Below are 10,017 nucleotides of genomic sequence, written 5' to 3'. Positions count from 1 at the left end.
GATGGTGACAGCCTATTCTCCAAGCGACGCTGGAGATATAAAAGCACAACACTAATCGGGCATTCTCGTGGGTTTTCACTTCGGGAAGAACACCAGTCGACAAACAGGTTCCATTTAAGCGCGTAAGCCTGTCTCGTAGACGGCGCTCGTGCAGCAGCAATAGTGTTAGATACCTCTTGCGGTAAATCACTCATATCCTCCGTGCCCCGTCCAGAGACCACACATGGAGGTTCCACAGGTCGGGGCGCGGGTGCCATAATGTGCCCTCTTGTTGAGAAAGAAGGTCCTTCCTCAGGGGAATCTTCCACGGAGGGGCTGTCGCGAGGAGAGAGAGTTCTGGAAACCAACTCCTGGTTGTCCAATACGGTGCCACCAACAGCACGCTCTCCTCGTCCTCCCGGATTTTGCATAAGGTTTGCGCAATGAGGCTCACCGGAGGGAACGCGTATTTGCGCATGTTTCGCGGCCAGCTGTGTGCCAATGCATCCACGCCGAGCGAGTCGTCGGCTAGTGAATAGAACAGGCGACAATGGGTCGTCTCTGGGGAAGCAAACAGATCTATCTGCGCTTTGCCGAAACGTCTCCAAATTTGCTGAACCGCAATGGGGTGGAGTCGCCATTCGCCGGGACGCGCAGCCCGAGAGAGCACATCCGCCTCTACATTGAGCGTGCCCGGGATGTAAATGGCACGAAGAGACCTCAAATTCTTCTGACTCCAAGTGAGGAGGTGACGGGCGAGATGCGACAGGTGACGCGAGCGTAAACCGCCTTGACGATTGATGTACGCCACGGTCGCAGTGTTGTCTGTACGAACTAATACATCTTTGCCCCGTAACTCGTTGCTGAAACGGACGAGCGCAAGATATACAGCCCACATTTTCCGGCAGTTTATGTGCCAATGCAGCTGGGGTGTCGTCCAGACCCCCGAAGCCGCAAGCCCATCGTACGTGGCCCCCCACCCCGTGTCTGACGCATCTGTGCATACTATCGCGTGCCTGGAGACCTGTCTCAGAGGCACACCGGCTCGGAGAAACGCACGGTCTGACCACGGAGTGAAAGTGCGACGACACGCAGGTGTAATGATAACACGGTGAATGCCGCGCAACCACGCTCTCCTCGGGACTCGATCGTGAAGCCAACGCTGAAGCGGTCGCATATGAAGCAGTCCGAGCGGAGTTACAGCTGCGGCTGCTGCCATATGCCCCAAAAGCTTCTGAAATTGTTTCAGCGGGACCGCGCTCTTGCTCTTGAATGTATTCAGGCAAGTCAGAATCGACTGTACACGCGCTTCTGTTAGACGAGCTGTCAAATCGATCGAGTCCAGTTCCATACCGAGAAAAGAGATTCTCTGCACGGGGCAAAGCTTGCTCTTTTCCCAGTTGACCCGAAGACCCAAACGAGCGAGGTGTTTTAAAGTTAAATCTCTGTGATCGCACAGCGTCTGACGTGTTTGAGCTATTATTAGCCAATCGTCCAGATACGCGAGAATGCGCACACCTCTCTCTCTCAGGGGTTTTAAAGCCCCCTCCACTACTTTGGTGAATACACGGGGCGACAGAGAGAGCCCGAATGGGAGGACTTTGTACTGGTATGCTCGCCCCTCGAACGCAAAGCGGAGAAACGGCCTGTGCCGGGGGAGAATTGATACATGAAAGTACGCGTCCTTCAGGTCGATAGATGCGAACCAATCGTTTGGACGAATGCATGGAAATATGCGTTTGGGCGTCAGCATTTTGAACGGCATTCTGTGAAGTGCACGGTTCAGCGAACGCAGGTCCAGGATCGGTCGCAAGCCGCCGCTTTTCTTGGGTACAATAAAGTAAGGGCTGTAAAACCCCGACCTCATCTCGGCTGGAGGGACCGGCTGAATCGCGTCTTTCGCCAATAAGACAGCGATCTCCGCACGGAGGACGTGCGCATCGGCAGCTCTCACCGTAGTGAAACGAACGCCGGAGAATTTGGGGGGACGCCGGGCAAATTGGATCGCATAGCCGAGACGAATCGTGCGTAAAAGCCAACGCGACGGGCTGGGAAGCTGTTCCCACGCCCGCAGATACCGTGCGAGAGGGACTAAAGGCACGATCGGTGTACCCGCGGCGGGCGCAACGGAGGTGATCGCCGGTGTGTGCGTAACGGCCGCACCGACAGCAGTGTTGTGTGTGATAACACTCACCTGAGTCCGTTGCTGGGTGGTTGAGTAAGGGAGGCTCTGCTGAAGACACCTCACACCACTCGATGCACCCTCTGGCGAAGGAGGAGGGAGACGATGGGTTATGAGCCCGTAGCTGTCTCCTACCGGCTGAGAGCGCGGTGGGGTTATGAGCCCGTGCGTCGCTCTCGTTCTCCTCTGATGAGTCGGAGAACGAGGGGGGGTTATGAGCCCTCTCGTATCTCCGGAGCTCATCTGAAGACCTAGAGATGGAAGTGGAATTCGCTCTTTTTGTGGATTTGTGGGTGCCGACTGAAAAGTCGGCGGAACAGAAAAATGAAACAAAAGATTCCCCAACCGGCCCTCCTCCGGTGGGGGGAGTGGTGCCTTCACCATCTCCCGAAGAGCGATCCCCTCCATCTCTAGGTCGCCCGTCTCAGGGCCGCTTTGATCTTCTTTTACCACCCTTTGCAGCGGGCTGAGCGGGCGGGGCGGGCTGCTGACGACCGGTTCCTCGCTTCTTAGAAGAGCCCCGGGGAGGAACGGAGGCGGCCGCCGCAGGACGCCCTCGGCGAGGAGCAGGCTGAGGCGCCGACGTGGATGGGGCAGGCGCAGGACGCTTCCGACGTGGCATGATCTGAGCGATGGCCTCAGTCTGCTTCTTGGCCGCGGAGAATTGCTGCGCAAACTCCTCGACCGTCTCGCCGAACAGGCCGGTCTGGGAAACCGGAGCATTCAGGAGCCGGGTTTTATCAGCATCCTTCATGTCCGCCAGACACAGCCAGAGATGGCGTTCCTGGACTACCAGGGTAGACATCGCACGCCCGACGGCGCGTGCGGTGACCTTGGTCGCACGAAGCGCCAGATCTGTAGCCGCACGTAGTTCAGAGAACTCCGCCGAGTCGTGACCTCCCGCGTGCAGATCCCTCAGAGCCTTAGCCTGATGAACCTGCAGCAATGCCATGGCATGCAGGGCAGAGGCTGCCTCCCCACAAGCCTTGTAAGCAGCACCGGACAGCGCCGAAGACTGCTTACAGGCCCGTGAGGGGAGAGTAGGCTGGTCCCGCCAGGAGGAAGCGACACCGGCCGGACACAACTGCATCGCGACCGGGCGCTCCACTGACGGGATACCAGTGTACCCCTTGGCATCTCCACCCTCGAGAGAGGTGAGAGGTGAAGGCTGATACGGCCGGTTCCGGGCGGAAAACGGGGTTTTCCACGACCGCGTCAGCTCTTCATGCACCTCGGGGAAGAAAGGCACCGGGGGCGAGGACTGAGAAGCCCTGGCACCCCCGAAGAACCAATCATCGAGGCGGGACGGTTCAGGTGGGGGAGGTTTAGTCCACTCCAAGCCGACCGCCTCCGCCGCCCGAGCGAGCATGGCTGCCATCTCAGGGTCGAACGCAGAAGCCGCAACCTGGCCCGAAGGCGGGAGCGGATCCGGATCGACGTCCGAGGCTGACAACCCCCCCTCCGACGTTACGGTGGATATCGCGTCAGGTGGAGGCTCGACAGAGCGCGAGGACACCGTAGAACACGGGCCGCTCGTCTCCATCGGGACCTCCGCTGGCAACGGATCAGGGCGCTGGGAGCTACTGGACGAACCAGCAGACCGACCCAGCACCGTTATACGGAGGTCATCCTTCGCCAATCTGGTAGCTGCGCCCTTAGCAGCACCAGACTGGGAAGGCGGGGGCCGTTGCCGGAGGAACGACACCCGTCTCCGCAAATCCGCTATAGTCAGGCCCTCGCAGACGGGGCATGAACTATCACGCAACGCTGCCTCTGCGTGCTGGAGCCCCAGACACGAGAGACAACGCTTGTGGCCATCCTGGGGGGCGATAAACACACCGCATCCAGAAACGGAGCACGGACGGAAATCCATCTTTAAAAAGACGACCCCGACCGTGACACGAATGAGTGGCTGTCTTTAAAAAGACACAAAGCTCAAACGTGCTGCTCTTTTAGGGAAATCACTCTTTTGTGCGAGCTGGTGAAACACACAGGGAGAGGCAAACGCACTCACTCGAACTCAAGTCCTAAATTAAAGAGACAGTGAGAGAGAGAAAGGGTGGAAAAAACACTGCGAGCCTCCACTGAGGTGTCTTTGCCCAACCAACTTCAGCAAGCTGAGATATTTTTTCCCACACAGCACAGGATCTACGAAGATCAGTAACAGCTTCTCGAGAGCAGATGTCTGCCGGCTTCGAAGCAATAAAGCTGATTTGGTATTATGCACCTGTGCCTTATATACGCACCTGGCGGGGCGGCGCCGGCATTATGCAAATACCTGCATGCCAAGTTCATTGGCGTTTCTGATAGTTCTCGAAGTAGATAGGTCACCCGCGAAGCGGTTCCCAATTCGTCGGTCACGACGTGACGTCGTAGTGACCGACTGAAAGGGAACTGAAACAACAGGACTGAGTTTTTAGCATAGATTTAGCAAATACATGAAATATAGCTGCAGTAAATGTCTGCTAATAGCATAAAGACACTTGCAAATTCTAGTGATTTACCTTTTTTTCTCAATAATCTAATAACATCAAAGAAATAATATAGGTAACAGGACTTTACATTAATGTTGACATTGACAGTCGTAGGGCTCTATCTTACACCCGGCGCAATGCAGCGCAATGCGCAACGCAAGTGTCTTTTGCTAGTTTCCACCCTGCACAATTATAATTTTCACGTTTAGTGCCACGTTGTTTAAATAGCAAATGCATATTTTGCACCCATGGGCGTTCTGGTCTGAAAACGAAGTGTTTTCAGGCGCATTTTTGGCGCGTTGCTATTTTGAGACAACTAGTTGGTTAGACTACGCCATTGACCAACAAAAACCTGGTCTAAAGTCTAAAGTCAATGGCGCAATAGTGTTTTTGTTATTTAATTAGTACGTTAGAAATATGCGCCTGGACGACAACGCGGGTTTGCTTAACACATGAATGCGCAGCAGCACAAAAACGCTTTTAAATATGAAAGATTAAAGGTTTGAATGTAAAAGATTATTATTGAGTCTCTTGGACATAAATGAGGACTAATTATGAGACTTTAGAAGGCACAAAGAGTAGCTTCACCTGCAGCCTGGTAAGTAAATAAATGCTTTGCTTTAAACAAATGCATCTGTTTTAAAATGTTTTTTCTTTTTAAATGCTACCTCACGGATTTATTGTATATGATGACTCTGTACCTGTGGATATGGTGAGATGATAAACATTTTTAAGTAATGCTTAAAAAAAACTGACGCTGTCCAAGTGCTGAACCTTGCGGAGGGCCGTTTGTAAATTCTTTATCTCCTGTTTGTTACAAATAAAGTATTTTTTAAAGTACAAACCTTTTCTTACATACTTGTAAATTATTTTATGATGATATTGGATAGCCATACATTTAAAGCAATTAAAAGCCTGCTTTTTTACTTCCATGACTAAAAGAAAATGAGTTTTAAAGGTTTTAATGAAAAAATAAAAATTTCAATACAAGTGAAAAACAACACAATTATTTAACATTAATCTTAAACTGGGGATCTTCTTCCTCCGCTTAGTTTTTCAGTTTACAAAGTCTGTCATCTAAATAGGGATTAGACATAGCGCCAGCGCAACTGGCTTTTAAAGGGGATGAGAGCTGAGACTCTCATTGGTTTATTGCACGTTTCGCCCAAAATACTCCAATTAATCATTAAAAAAATAGGACCAACCCTTTTCGACCATGAGTCGGCACACAAACCATTTTTCCCGTCGTTAAATTAGCAAAAGTGCATTTGGACACGCCCATTTAGACGTTGCGCTGTGCGCTTTAGACAATGCGCTTAGATCGTTAAAATAGGGCCCATAGCATCAATATCATAAAATATACAGAAAAAAAATAAGAAAAGTGACTTTTGATCTTCATATGACCTTCAGAAGATCCAGATGACGTCACTTCCTCTTGAAAATGTGACTCGCGGGATATTACTAAATAAAGTGTTGGGTAACAGGACTGAGTGAAATCCTGGGGACAAGACTAAAATGTACATTTTATCTAAAATATTATGACTTTTTCAATGGTAAAAAATATTTAAAGCAAAGATGTGATATGGACCCATACAAAAATGCAAAAAATAAAAGATATCTAAAGAATTGTTTGCTTTAGTATAGAGATAGAGATCAGGGACAGAAAAATTTTTTAGTTTAAATTTGATGTTAGATTAACCCTTGTGTGGTGTTCATATTTTTGTTACTAAGACGATGTTTGTGGGTCTGGTGGACCCAGAGCATTATTAGTATCTTAAATCAATGCAGTCATACAAATTTATGTAATATTGTTTACAGATGTTTACTTTAGCCTTATTGCAAGTTATATAGACAGAATTTATGGTTAATATTTGTCATTTACCACTGATAGAGGACTATTTATAAACGAAAGTGCCATTCGTTTTTGTGGTAATATAAAATAAAAGAATACAATTTTATTCTGATCCCGATATTGGGGGAAAACATGTTTATCTTAAATAAGTTTAAATTAAACAAAGTTTTTTTAATCACTGTTGATGTTTAATTTTTTGAACTTTTTGAAATTGTACACATTTGTGTCAGTCTACACAGCACAGGCCCCAAATAAACAGATGCAATATCATAAGACATCATCCACACTGAACACATAACCTGTTTATGCCAGCCAACACAACATATAAGAAGCAAATTTTTACTGTGTAGTTGTGTTGTGTATGCATTTCTTGCATTTTATACACAAATATTGTGTTCATCGTATGTCCCCACACATTGCAGTACAATGTGTTGCTATTGGCCACAACTTAGAATGATGAAAATACATGGATAATATTTTACTTTCTCTATTATTCACTCTCTCTCACACACTCATGCACACACACATCTTTGTGGGACTTTTGGTCCCCACAACGTGATAAATACCAGGTACACACACACACAATAGGTTTTGTGGTAAAATGGTAACCAATAAACCAAATTACCATGATTACTACTCTTTTACTACAATAAAACTATGGATTTTTTGTAAGGGAGATAATGGTAAAATGTAGAATGGTTCCTGTTAGACAAAAGGTAAAGTGTTTGGGACAGTAGGTACAAACAAATGTTCATGCATGATATATAACATGTTGTATCCTTGCGGCATTACAGCAAGAGCAGAAGGACAAAATTCTGACATGCATCCATCACATATGTACAGACATAAATACAAACACACTCATGCACTCACAGTAGTCCCAGATAGAAGAAAAACAGAGTAAAGTTACATAGCACATTCAGTTTTCACTCTCTTATTACCCCTGGGCAGGCCCGGTACTAGGCTTGCTGGACTGGGGGGGCAGTCAGGATTTTTGGGTGGGCAGCCATTTCTCGACTAAAATGATTCATACACTAAAATTATGGATGTTTCAATCCAATATTACTTTGCATGTCTTATAATAAAAGGCAATTTATATGTCATTTTGCACGTTCAAATTTTAAAAGTAGATGCAATTAGATTAATGATTTATAATGTTATAATGAGTACACTAGTTTGACACATTTAGTCACAGTTAATGAAATCAGGCAAGCATGTGATATAAATATAAAGCTGTCTATATTTTATAATTGTTTACACTGCATTTAATCTATTATTTCACTTATAGATAAATTAAAGCCATTCTTATACCTACCCTACCCAACATATGCCTTTATTCTAAATAAACTCTTATTAGGAACTTTATTTCCACTTCTCAAACATTTTCTTCATTTAAAATAATGTATTTTCAATGTGATATATGTGATAAGCTGTGTTGTCATTAATTCCTGACCCTATCATACATGCTGCTGCAGCAACCTCAAATATCACAACAAAGCACAATGCTTTAAATAATATATTGTTGCATCATGTAAGCAATTTGACATGCATGACAAAGGTTATCCTGCTTGCCTATTCACCTTATTTTTCACGACAACAAGGGCGGCGCCATTTCGCTCATTTTGTCAACGTTCTTCCGGCCGCATAGACGATGAGCAGCTGAGGCAGTGACTGAAGGCGACGCGTTAAAGCTTAAAAAGCTCACCCGAGCGCCTTTATGTTTCTTTCTTACCAATTTTAAGCCAACTGAGGAATACCCTTATCCCAAGGTTCGACTACGATGTTCCGGTAACTTTAAACCACGCCGGGTGTTGAAAAGGTGGCCAGTTTCAGGTAAGCTATCTTAGCTAACTTTGTGCTCGTTCGCCTAAAGTTAGATTTGTGAAGTCCGTTCTACAAATACACTTAAGATCAGTAACGTTAGTTTATAAAATGAAACTATTTGAATGGTTTTAATTGTCCACCTATATTTTTATATTTACGATAGTACAACGAGATATTATAGTACATTGCATTCTTACAGTAGCCCACGTGATTCCTACAAGTTACTGAGATTTCAGATGCTAGAATGTCAGTTCATTTCTCATTCAAATATTGATAATGACCTATTAAACAACATATTATTTAACACTGAAGTTAAAGGTTGTGTGTATAATGTTACTGTCTCTTTTTAATGCATCTCTCTCTTACACACTGTTCTGTTTAAGTATGGGTGCCATTTATATATTAATTCTCATGATGCAAGTTTATTTAAAATACTAACATAAAAATGTTTTTGGTTATATTGTTTTCACAGATGCATTGATGTGTAGTGATGCAGTGGACAACTGTGAGGATGATACAATCAACATGTTCCTAAACTGTGATGCAGAAACACAATGGGAGGATCCATCCGTCTCTGACCACAACTACACTTTAACATCACAACTCAACCTGAAGCAACCTACATCTGATATGGGAAAACAATGGTGCAGTTTCCCTGACAGGGCTTATCCTGGTCCCAGGCTAAAATGCATATTTGAGCTACAATAATTTAAAAACACCTTTTACTGACATACCTCAACATATATGAGTGCCATTGTTTTGTCACAAGATGCGCACCAGTCTTGTTTTTTTGTAGGGTTTGTTTGTAAAAACTAAAATGTCCTAATATAATTAAATCCTAGTCCTGTAAACCCTGTCCGAGAAACTGCTTCAATGTGTTGAGCTGGCACAAATGTACATATCTCTGCTGAGAAACAACCATCTTTGGTTCAGCTTTACAGAGGGTTGATATTGCATCCATTACACAGTCACCAAGCACTTTACCAGTACATACACCAACAGCTTCCAGATAAACACTTGGGATCAGCTCCTGATGACTCTGATAAAGCTGTGTCTTAATTTATTGCAGGGTGGTCTTGCTTTACCTGTTGTAAAGCTACATTAAACCTTCATATGTGATCAGATGTCATGCAGTAATATTAAACATTTACAGTGTGATCAGATGTTGTGCGTTTATATTAAACCTTTACAATGTGATCAGATGTCATGCAGTGATATTAAACATTTACAGTGTGATCAGATGTTGTGCATTTATATTAAACCTTTACAATGTGATCAGATGTTGTGCATTTATATTAAACCTTTACAATGTGATCAGATGTTGTGCATTTATATAAACCTTTACAGTGTGATCAGATATTATCTGTAAGGAATTTCTTAAATCATATGTGAGCTTTGTAGATTCCACTTAAAAGGATTTAAGTCTCCTGATTTGAAGGAATAAGTGTTGGCAAGTTTGCAAATGAATTCTATCATGGTACCACATAAAAACGAAATAGTTATTGGACTGGCTAAGGTGCACATTTGCTATAAAAAAAGACGAAATCACTGTGTAAATATTGGTAGACATACTTTTAATAATTTTCGATGCTGCTCCATCAACTCCTGACAGGATGAGGTAATTAAATATGCCAGGTTACTTGCCGCGGCCGCTTCATATCGTCTACCCACGAGACGATTGATGGGACAATAAAAGACTATCTGAG

At 45.3% G+C, this 10,017-nt stretch overlaps 1 long non-coding RNA gene across 1 annotated transcript; it reads left to right on the top strand.

The window, feature by feature from the left end:
- Window positions 1–8,052: 8,052 nt before the first annotated feature.
- LOC141350238 (uncharacterized) lies at window positions 8,053–9,547 on the top strand. Its single transcript, XR_012358256.1, has 2 exons — window positions 8,053–8,320; window positions 8,784–9,547. It is a non-coding gene; the product is annotated as an uncharacterized lncRNA (long non-coding RNA).
- The last annotated feature ends 470 nt before the right edge of the window (window positions 9,548–10,017 follow it).

Source organism: Misgurnus anguillicaudatus, chromosome 17 (assembly GCF_027580225.2).
Source record: "Misgurnus anguillicaudatus chromosome 17, ASM2758022v2, whole genome shotgun sequence".
Classification (NCBI taxonomy): Eukaryota; Metazoa; Chordata; class Actinopteri; order Cypriniformes; family Cobitidae; genus Misgurnus; species Misgurnus anguillicaudatus.
This window is presented reverse-complemented; position numbering and strand designations above follow the sequence as displayed.